At 34.2% G+C, this 11,600-nt stretch overlaps 1 pseudogene; it reads left to right on the top strand.

The window, feature by feature from the left end:
• The first annotated feature begins 751 nt into the window (after positions 1-751).
• On the top strand, positions 752-10,436 carry LOC105749065 (annotated as a pseudogene).
• Positions 10,437-11,600: the final 1,164 nt, after the last annotated feature.

The raw sequence follows: 11,600 nt of genomic DNA, 5'->3' as shown, positions 1-11,600 counted from the left end.
TATGAATGTGGAACAGAGGATGTATGTTAGTGCCACTGAAAGAAATAATGAAGTCAGATAAATAGAGGGAAAGATAATTAGTGGGAAATTAAAAGGGAAAATAATGAGCTTAGTTTCTAGTATGTTCAATGTGAGGTGTTGATGGGAGATTCGGATGGTGATGTTCAGGTTATAGATAATTACAGGTTTGGAGGTGGTAGTTGAAATTGAGAATGAATGAGATTTCCAGGAGACAAGGACTAAACCTTGGGTTAAACTTAACCTCAAAGGGATGAGCAGAAATCAAGGATACAGTGGGTTGGGAAATGAATGGTGAGATATATAAGGAGATGGTATGGTGTTCTTGCTGACCAAAATATGTGCCAAAGGCTGTTTTGTTATTTTTCGTGCTTCTTGTTTTTGTTGCCAACAGATCTGTATACTAGCATCAAGAATATGATTCAAGATGGGTAGAGGGCAATGATTTGGCCTCTTTTGATTAGTTTTGTCTCTGAATCATTTAAAGTCATATTTTGCCTTATTTGGTTGTATCTAGTAGTTATGCTGTCCCTACAGAAATTGTTGCCCTAAGCAGGCTTGCTTCCTTCTCACTCTTTGTACTATGGTACTTCTATACCACAAAAGTTCTCTTCATTCCATGACTTCTCTGATCCCAACATCTCCAAGAAATTTTCAAACTATAAATAAATAGACTCTGTTGCACTCTGCCACACTTCAGCAAGGAATGCTAAAAAAGAATCTTGGGATTGAAATGGGTTTTATTCTTTCTTTAAGCTTCCTCTGGCTCACCTTGGACTTAATCTTGGGCAATAAATTTCTAGACTTGAAAAACTCTGGCATGGTCACTCCCAAAAGAACTTTTCAGTGCAAGAAAAATTAAGGACAATGCTGCAGATAAGCATGATTTATTATTAACATAGAAAATTCAATAATTTGGGGTTTTCTGTTGCAGATAAAATAAGAAACATCAAAATCAATTTACTGAAGACAAGGTAGAGCTATAATGCAACAACATTGCATTACTTCTTACTTTCATTCACAAAGGTTACATCCAAAATATAATGAGCAACTTGGAATGTTATGCAAGGAATTTCATGACAACTTGGAAAACTTGGCTAAGGTACAGGTGAAAAAGGAAAAGTTAACATCAACTACTAAAGGAAATCGTAACTGAGGAAATTACAACATGGAAATGCAAATTATCAAGTGGTCCACAATTTGTTCTATGAAATTTCCTATAAGTTTTCAAAAATGTAAAAGAAGGAAATATTCCTCAAACAGATGATTGTTTAAATAGAATTTTCCTTAAAATGACACGTAACATCTGTCTAAAACTATCAACAAGCATCATATGTAATTGGAATAAATTAGAAGCATTCCCAATAAGATCAGGGATGAAACAAAGTTGTGCACTATCACCATTACTATTCAATATTGAATTATAAATGTTAGCTTTCATAATAAGAGAAGAAAAGAAATTAAAGGACTTTGCATAGGTAATGAGGAAACAAAATTATCACTCTTTGCAGATGTGGATGTATGTCATACAGATGATATGATGGTATACTTAAACTAAAGTTTATCAACTAAAATCAACTAAAAAACTACTACAAACAATTAACAACTTTATCAAAGTTGCAGGATACAAAATGAATCCACATAAATCACCAACATTTCTGTTTATTATCAACAAAGTTTGACAGCAAGAAATACAAAGAGAAATTCCTTTTAAAATAACTGTGGAAAATATAAAATATTTGGGCATCTACATGCCAAGGCAAATCTAGAAACTATATGAGCACAATTATAAAACACTTTTCACACAAATAAAATTAGCTCTAAACAACTCGAAAAATACCAAATGCTTATGGGTAAGCTGAACTAATATAATAAAAATAACAATTCTACCTAAATTAATCTACTTATCCAGTGCCATACCAATAAAACTCCCAAGAAATTACTTTACAGAGCTAGAAAAAAATAATAACAAAATTCATCTGGAGGAACAAAAGGTCCAGAATTTCAAGGGAATTAATGAAAAAATGCAAGTGAAGGTGGCCTCACTGTGACAGACCTAAAACTATATTATAAAGCAACCATTTAGTATTGGCTAAGAAATAAGTAGTGGATCAGTAGAATAGGGAAGACTCACAAGACACAATAGTCAGTGATTATGGATAGTAATTTAGAGTTTGATAAAGCCAAAGACATCAGCTTCTGAAATAAGAACTCATTATTTGACAAAAATTTCTGGGAAAAATGGAAAATAATATGTCAGAAACTAGGACTTGACTAACACCTAACATTCTATACCAACATAAATTTGAAAGGGATTCATGATTCAGACATAAAGAATAATACTATAAGCAAATTAGGAGAACAAGGGATAGTCAATCTCTCAGATCAGATTTATGGACAAAGGACTAGAGGACATTATAAAATGCAAAATGGATAATTTTGATTATATTAAATTAAAAATGTTGTGTACAAACAAAACCAATGCAGCAAAGATTAGAAGGGAAGCAGTAACCCGGAAAAAATTACATCCAAGGGTTCTAATAAAGATATATAGAGAATATATATAATATAGAGAGAGAACTGATTCAAATTTATAAGAATACAAGCCATTCTTCAATTGATAAATGCTAAAATTACAAGAACAAACAATTTCCATCTTCTGTATTCTGCAGTATAGACAGTGGCCTCCTTTTTCTTCCTTTCACTGAACACTTTATCTCCTGCCTATTTTTATTAACTGTCCTAAAGACCTGGAACTCTCACTTCTCATTTCTGTTTCCTTGGCTTTTTTGAAGTCTTATTATGTAAAATTTCACTTTCCATAGAAAGCTTTTTCCAATTCCACTTCATACTACTGCCTTCCCTAAAGTGATTTTAGGCCTATTGTTAGAAAACTAAATAATGAAAATGGAAATAGAAAGACATACATGCACAATTACACACATACATTATTTATATATGTGTATATATGTAAACATGCTCTTTTTTAATAATAGCTTTTTATTTTCAAAATATGTGCAAAGATAATTTTCAACATTCACCCTTAGAAAACATTGTGTTTCAAATTTTTCTCTTTCCTCTCCTCTCTCCTCCTCCCTTAGACAGCAAGTAATCCAATTTAGGTTAAATGTGCAAGTCTTCTAAACATATTTCCACATTCACCATGCTGCGCAAGAAAAATCAGATCAAAAAGGGAAAAAAAAGAGAAAGAAAAAAAAACAAGAAAACAGCAACAAAAAGGTGGAAATAATATTTTGTGATCCACATTCAGTGCTCAAAGTTCTCTCGCTGGATGTAAATGGCTGTCTCCATCACAAATCTACTGGGAATTGGCCTGAATCACCCCATTGTTGAAAAGAGCCACGTCCATCAGAGTTGATACACATAATCTTGTTGCTGTGTACAGTTTTTCCTTGGTTCTACTCACTTCACTCAGCATCAGCTCATATAAGTCTCTCCAGGCCTTTCTGAAATCATCCTGCCAATTATTTCTTTTACAATAATAATATTCCATTATATTCCTATATCATAACTTATTCAGCCATTCCCCAAATGATGGGCATCCACTCAGTTTTCAGTTTCTTGCCACTACAAAAAGGGCTGCCACAAACATTTTTGCACATGTGGGTTCTTTTTTCCTTTTTTATGATCTCTTTAGGATACAGACCTGGTAATGGCACTATTGGGTCCAAGGGTATGCACAGTTTGATAGCCTTTTCCAAATTGCTCTCCAGAATGGTTGGATCAATTCACAACTCCATCAATAATGTATCAGTATCCCAGTTTTTTCCCACCCTCCTCCAACATTTGTCATGATCTTTTCTGTCATCTTAGCCAATCTGAGAGATGTGTAGTTGTCCCACTGTAACCCTTTGGTGATTTAATGACTATGAGATTAAATCTGTAAATTTTTGTGTAAAAGAAGCAGTCTAGTTTGTGGTTAAGATACTTCCTTAGAGATAGAACATTCAAATACCTCCTCTTATATTTGTGGACCTAATTATTGTGGAATAATTAATGAATAAATGATGCCTTAAAATATTTGCTAAGTATATAAAATAAATATATGATAATAGGAGAAAATATACAGGAATAAAACAGCACCTGAGTCATTTCCTTGTGCTCTTGTTAACAGGCTAGAAGAAATCTTGGAGATTTTTCTAGGTTTTTTGTCCCTTTGACATTGGCTTAAAGTTCACTGGGGAAAGAACATTTATTATGAAGCAATTCCCTCAATTTCTTGGCTTTTGCTATCAGCTTCTTCAGTCTCAGAGATTTCTAAATGGTAGAATCCTTCCATCCTACCAGCAAGCATAACTGTGTCACCCTGGATTCTTCGTGTTATACCAGTGAGGAATAGTACTTACAGTCACCTGTGATAGCCAGAGAAGAACCAGCAGTCAGGTGATCTGTAGTTCAGCATAGAGAAAAACCAGAGTGAGTTACTTGGTATTAACAAAAATAAAACTATCAACCAGCTTCCTTAAATGTAGTGAGAGTCTTATGCAAAGTAAATGGGAAGAAGAGAGGAGACATGGAATTAATCTATTGTCAGCTCTTATTCATCTTGATATCTGCATTGCCTTTGAATCACAAGATAGGCAGAAATTGGGAACAACTGTTTCCAGGGTACAGGAGCTCTCTGGGCCTACAGAAAAAATTCTATCAGTCAGAAAGCAGCAGGATCCTGGGCCAAGGTAGTAGCAGTTATGGCCTAGTGGGGAAAATGTAATGAATTGAAAGGGGAGAAATATTGGGTCTGAATCTGGGCTCTGTCATCTCCTTGCTCTGTGGTTTTGTGAGAATGCCACTGGATCTTTCTATGTATTTTATTCCATATGTAATAAATGGAGATGATGATACTTGTAGCAATGTTTTGTACCCAATAGGCTCAGAACTTTAGAACGAAAAAGGATTTTAAAGGACATCTGTTCTGTCTTTAAAATATTTGTTAAATATATAAAAAATATATATATGATAATGGGAGAAGATAGAGGAAAGCAATAAAAAATCACCTGTGTCTTTTTCTTGTGCTCTTCTTAAGAGGCTAGAAGAAATCCTGGAGATTTTTCTAGTTTTTTGTGCCTTTTACATTGACTTAAAAGTTCACTGAGGAAAGAACATTGATTATGAAGCGATTCCCTCAACTGCTTGGCTTTTGCTATCAGCTTCTTCAGTCTCAGAGATTTCCAAACAGCAGAATCCTCTTCTCTGATCCATCCTATCAGCTGATGAGGAGTCTGGAACTCAAAGTGTTAAAGGTCTTCCTCACAGTCACAGAGCTAGTAAGTGTTTGAACCCCACTTAACTAGAATGACCTAGGCCCAAGCCTCGGTTTGGTGACATCCTGGTTTTGTGAACCAAACTTTCCAGTGCCCAAGATGATTTTCTAAGAATACAAGCTGGAAAAGTAGACAAATTTTCCTAAAGTTTCTAACTCCTTTGCCACCACCATATTATTCAACAATAGAAAGAGGTATGTTTTCATTAATGGAATAGACAGAAAATATGATGCATCATCACCAGCCTTGCCACTGCAAGGCTCACTTGACTCTCCATCTTTTTCACAGCTCACCCTTCTTAAATGTGTTTTTCTTCCTCATTCTACTGTGAGCATTCTATTGTGAGTCGGAAATGTCTTAAATTTCTACTTGTATCCCCAGTACTTAGCTCACTACTCTGCACATAGTAAGTGCTTAATCAGCGCTCTTCCTTTTATTCCTTTATTCCATATACTGCTGCTGATTTCTCCTCCTTCTTTCCATTTCATTCTTTTTATCCTCATTAGCTATTGCACCTAGAGCCTAGAAGCCAACTCTGAAAATTGTCTATGGCTTGGCCAAAAGTTTGGTAGGAGAAAGGGGTGAAATTGTTGAACTTCTTTGAATTGAATTCCCCTTTGTTATTGGTTGGTTACTCTCTGTTACCATTATTCTGGATTATGAGGAAATGAGGAAGCTAAATACACAGGATTCATAAACCTCAGCATCTAACAATGGCTTTCACTAAATAAATATATGTTGAATTTTATTTAACTTTAAAAACCATTTAGTCTTTCCACTTTGCATAGTTCCACCTGGCAGTGGTATGGTATTCTGCCCTCAAGTCCTGAGGAATCCCCACAATTTACCTCCACCTGCTAGTTTGAAAGGAATGATTCAGAGAGGAATAGTCAGAGCTATCCCAGCACAAAAGAGAGAATGGGGAAGAGGAATGAAGAGAAAAAACAGTATCAATTAATGGATAATTTATTATTCTGAGGCCAAAGATCATAATGACAATGTCCTCTGTACTCATAAATATCTCATCATAAGGAGATATAGTTAAAGGAATTGTGTAGATCAAGATGAGTATGTGTGTGTGTGTGTCTGGGTGTAGGAAAGGAATAGCCATTGGTAGAATAATGAAGATCTTCTGTTCTCTCTATTCCCAGAGATGGGTTATAAGGTGATAGTTTGTATTTGTGGAAGGAAAGGAGTGAATCTCCCAGTACTGGCTGGGTAGTTTGAGGAACTGTGTTTGTTTCTTGTCTCTGCAGCAACTTTCTAGTGATGTGATTTTGTGGAAGTCACTTAACTATGTGAGTTTCAATTTCCTCATATGTGAAATAAAGGAGTTGAATGTAGATCACCTCTTAAAATCTCTTTTTGCTTTAAGTCTGTGCTTTTATGATATCATAAACTATGGTTGTGTTAAATATTCTACGAGTACAAAAAATGACCCAATCTTATATGTGCCATTTACATTGAATTTTTTAAGGTTTATACAACGGACAAAGATATGGTAAAGAGAAAAGGAGTGGGAAAATCCTGAAGGATAGAGTTTTGGGGGGAGATTTCTTATGGAATCAGTTTCTTCATATTTTTATTTGTCAGTTCTTTCTTTGAAGGCACATAGCATCTTTCTTCATATGTCTTTCTTGGTTAATTTGGGTGAATATTTTATATTTTAAACCAGCTTCTAGAGATGGAAATGAAAAATCTAAAGTACATTTAGCTCCTGATACCTAAACTCTGTTCTATCTTGTAATAAGAACTCCTATGCTTATAGAATGAAAGCATTTTAGGTATTCATTTTCTGAAAAACATTGTCCTCAGATTTTTCTTTCATTCATGCATTTATGGGAAAATATTTTATTCTTACTTTATAATTGTATGATGCTAAATGTTTTGATGGTCTTATTAAGTTGCTTAAATTCCAGGTTAGCTGATTTTCTTTGCAAATCCAAATCTATAATCCTATATACACAAATAGCTATAATATATGTTAACAAAATGCCATTAAGGTCTTGGTTGGAAGACTCCCAAGTTTCATTGAAATCAGAAAAAAATCTTAAAAGACATAGCCACAAAAGAATAAGAATATGCAGGAACTGTTTTGATTTCATTTAATTCTTTATCAGGATGATAGCTTTACAATAAGATATTAATGAACAAGAATTCACATTTTGATTAATTTTATTTTCAAGTTCACTAGGGAATGAAAATGGGTATGATTAATCATAAGACATTTTATATTTCAACCATTGTAAGTAAATATTATTATTAAATGCATGAGTTGGTTTTCCTGCTTTAATAAACAGGGCATATTGAACATAATTGAAGCTTTTGTTAGTGATTGAGAATCTGTTGGTAATCATCATGAGTATCATTTGAATACTTGTAATTATAGAAGGTATTGGGCAAGAATCATATGAAATCTCAGAGAGGGAAAGGACCTCAGAGATTATCTATTTCAGAATTTCTTAAACCTCTTTTTGTGTCATAGATCTCTTTGGCATTCTTGTGAAGTCTGTTAATAAAATAAAATATATAAAATTACAAAGGAAAGAAATTATGCTGGAATAAAGTTATCAAATTATTTTTTACAAAAGTTCAGAGACTTTAGGTTAAGAACTTCTGATTTGCTATGGATAAAGAAAGAGTTTATGATTAAACAAAAGATAGAGTATCATGAAAGAGAAAATGAATAATTTTACTAAATTTAAAATTTTTTACATAATAAAACCAATGAAGCCATAAGTAGAAGGAAAACGGGAAAATGGTAAAAATAGAACAAATTTCTCTGACAAAGGTTTCATTTCTCAAATTTATAGAAACAAGAGTTCTTTCCAAATTGATAAATGACAGGCCGCTTTCTTTCAGAAGAAAACAAAAACTATCAATAATCAAAATGCTCTAAATCACTATTGATTAGAGAAATGAAAATTAAAATAACTCTGAGACAGTACCTTATATCTGTTTGACTGGCTAACATGACAACAAAGGTGAAGTTGTGAACTGGACTAACCATTCTGGAAAACAATTTGCAACTATACTACAGGACTATAAAATTGTATATACCTTTGGATCTACCAGGTCTGTATCTCAAAGAAATCAAAGGCTCGGTCTTAACTCCCGACCTGGCTTTCTCTCCACTGCTTCACCTAGCTACCATTACTCCTTCCATTATACCAGGTTATCCTTTCATCTCATTCCTAGGGACACATGGACCCCCGAGAGCAGAGGCCCCTTGGTGGCAAGCATCCTGGGCTAAATGCCCAGCTAGGGAATGTAACTGGGGTGCTTCCCAGTTACAGCACAGAGCTCCTTAAAGGAGCCCCAGAAATCATCTAGTCCAACCTCGTGATTAGATAAAGCACGGGATGCTCACAGAGAGGGGAAGACTTTCTGTGGTCACATGGCACATCGGGGCAGACCCCAAATCTAATTCCAGCCCTTTGCAGACGCCCACATTGCAGCCCACGCGGTGACCGCTGCTGCACCCTCTTCTCCTCATCCCCTGGACAGTCTGTACAGGATGGCTGGGGAAAAGAGTTTCTGGGTCAACTGTGACCAGGAGGACCAGTGCTACCCTGAGAGATGGGTAGAGAGGGTTGGATTTAGGAATTCAGGGAAACCGGGTTAGGGTTAGCAAGGAAATGGAAACATCATTTGGGAAATAGCTGAATAAGTTATGATTTGTGAATGCTATAGAACATTATTATTCTGTAAGAAACAATCAACAAGATGATTTCAGAGAGGCCTGGAGAGATTTACATGAACTGTTGCTAAACATGAACTTATGTTAAGTACATGAGTAGAACCAAGAGAACATTGTACACAGCCACAAAAATATTTAGGGGACTATCAATTCTGATATATATGGCTCTTTTCAATAATGAGGTGATTCAGTCCAATTCCAATAGATTTGTGATGGAGACAGCCATCTGCTTCCAGAAAGAGAATTATGGGGACTGAATGTGGATCACAATATAGTATTTTTATTGTTTATGGCTTATTGTTTATGGCTTATTGTTACTTGCTTGCTTGCTTTTTTTTCCCTTTCTCATTTTTTTTCTTTTTGATCTGATTTTTCTTATGCAGAATGATAAATGTGCAAATACATTTAAAAGAATCACTTATGTTTAAACTATATTGGATTACTTGTTGTCTAAGAGATGGGGGAAGGAAGAGAGAAAAATTTGGAACATAAGGTTTTGCAAGGGTGAATGTTGAAAACTATCTTTGCATGCATTTTTATTTTTTTATTTTATTATAATAACTTTTTATTGACAGAGCCCATGTCTGGGTAATTTTTTACAACATTATCCCTTACACTCACTTCTGTTCCGATTTTTCCCCTCCCTCCCTTCCGCCCTCTCCCCTAGATGGCAAGCAGTCCTATATATGTTAAATATGTTGCAGTATATCCTAGGTACAATATATGTGTGTAGAACCAAACAGTTCTCTTGTTGCTCAGGGAGAATTGGCTTCAGAAGGTTGAAATAACCCAGGAAGAAAAACAAAAATGCAAACAGTTTACATTCATTTCCCAGTGTTCTTTCTTTGGGTGTAGCTGCTTCTGTCCATCATTGATCAATTGAAATTGAGCTAGATCTTCTCTTTATCAAACAAATCCATTTCCATCAGAATATATCCTCATACAGTATCGTTGTTGACATATATAATGATCTCCTGGCTCTGCTCATTTCACTCAGCATCAGTTCATGTAAGTCACTCCAGGCCTTTCTGAAATCCTCTTCCTGATCATTTCTTACAGAACAATAATATTCCATAACATTCATATACCACAATTTACCCAACCATTCTCCAATTGATGGGCATCCATTCATTTTCCAGTTTCTAGCCACTACAAACAGCACTGCCACAAACATTTTGGCACATACAGGTCCCTTTCCCTTCTTTAGTATCTCTTTGGGATATAAGCCCAGTAGTAGCAGTCTTTGCATGTATTTTAAAAGAAAAAAAACTATTATTTAAGGAAGCAGGCAAGAAAATCAGATCATTGTTGAAGAGCTCACCTATGTTACAAACCAAGATCTTGTTTTAAGCTAATTATTCACATGGTTGTATCAGCCCTTTGTTTAGAATAGTTGACTTGATTTGGAAAGCATGCTATTTGAAACTGGACATTGAACACAATTTCTCCAAAGCCATTTCATTTTAAAGTTCAAATTCCCAATATCAAAACAAAACTTTCTTTCCAGATGCTATAATATGGACCTATTATTGAAACATACTTTTTTTCAGGGTCAGAGTTCTAGTTTTTTTCACTTGCATGATGAGTTGCTTGATTCTACCTTAGGAATCTCTGAATTCCAATCTGGTTAATAACTTTTAAAGTTGATTTTAGTCATGCATTAAGTACCTACAGTAAAAGTCATGACTCTCCTTATTTGACTACTACTAGGAAAACCAATCACATATTTGGCAGAAAATGTTTAGATCAGTACTATATTTCCACAATAAGTTTCAAATAGATTCCCACCCTATTGTTTAAAAAAAATAACACCCACATAATGGGGTGAGATTAGGAGAATGAAAGGAGATACCTTTCACAATAATAAGTAGAAGAATTCTAAACCAAAGGATAGAGATATTCATTAAAAAATAGATTTTGAATTACAGAAAATTAAAACACATTTACACAAACAAAACCAAGAGAAATTATGTTGGGAAATAAAATGGTTTATTCAAATAACTAAAAATAAAATCTGCTACAGGAAATAAATACAAAAATATGAGACCAAAAACCATTTTCTGACTAAGTGTTCAAAAGATATGAACAAATGACCTCCAGATTTAAAAAATGCAATTAATAAACAAAATATTATAGCAAATCACTAAGATAAATAAACATTGAAACAATACTGGTTTCATGTGACATTAATTGGTAACTATAGGGGGAAAAATCCCTCCACAAAACAGTGATGCTGAATAAGTTATAGAAGACAAGAACTCTTAATACATCCTAGTGGTAAAGTTTTGTCCTTGTCCGACCATTCCAACAATTTGGAACTTTTCAATAAAAGTCAATAAACTATTTGAACCCTTTGATCCAGCTGTCTATTTACTATAAGGTATATTGTAATAAAATGAGGCCAAAGAAAGATGGAGGTGAAGAAGACTAACCTGTTACTGATAGCACATTTTTTTTTTTTTGGTAAAAGAAACAAGAAATTTGAATTATTCAGAGAAACTAGAGAATATTTGTATAAACTTATGTTGAATAAAGAAAGCATAACCAAGATACATCTCATAAAAAGAAAAAAAAAATAAAAAAATAAAAATTCAGTTTAA

Source organism: Sarcophilus harrisii, chromosome 2, assembly GCF_902635505.1.
Source record: "Sarcophilus harrisii chromosome 2, mSarHar1.11, whole genome shotgun sequence".
NCBI lineage: Eukaryota > Metazoa > Chordata > Mammalia > Dasyuromorphia > Dasyuridae > Sarcophilus > Sarcophilus harrisii.
The sequence above is the reverse complement of the archived record's forward strand: the minus strand, read 5'-3'. Positions and strand labels throughout refer to the sequence as shown.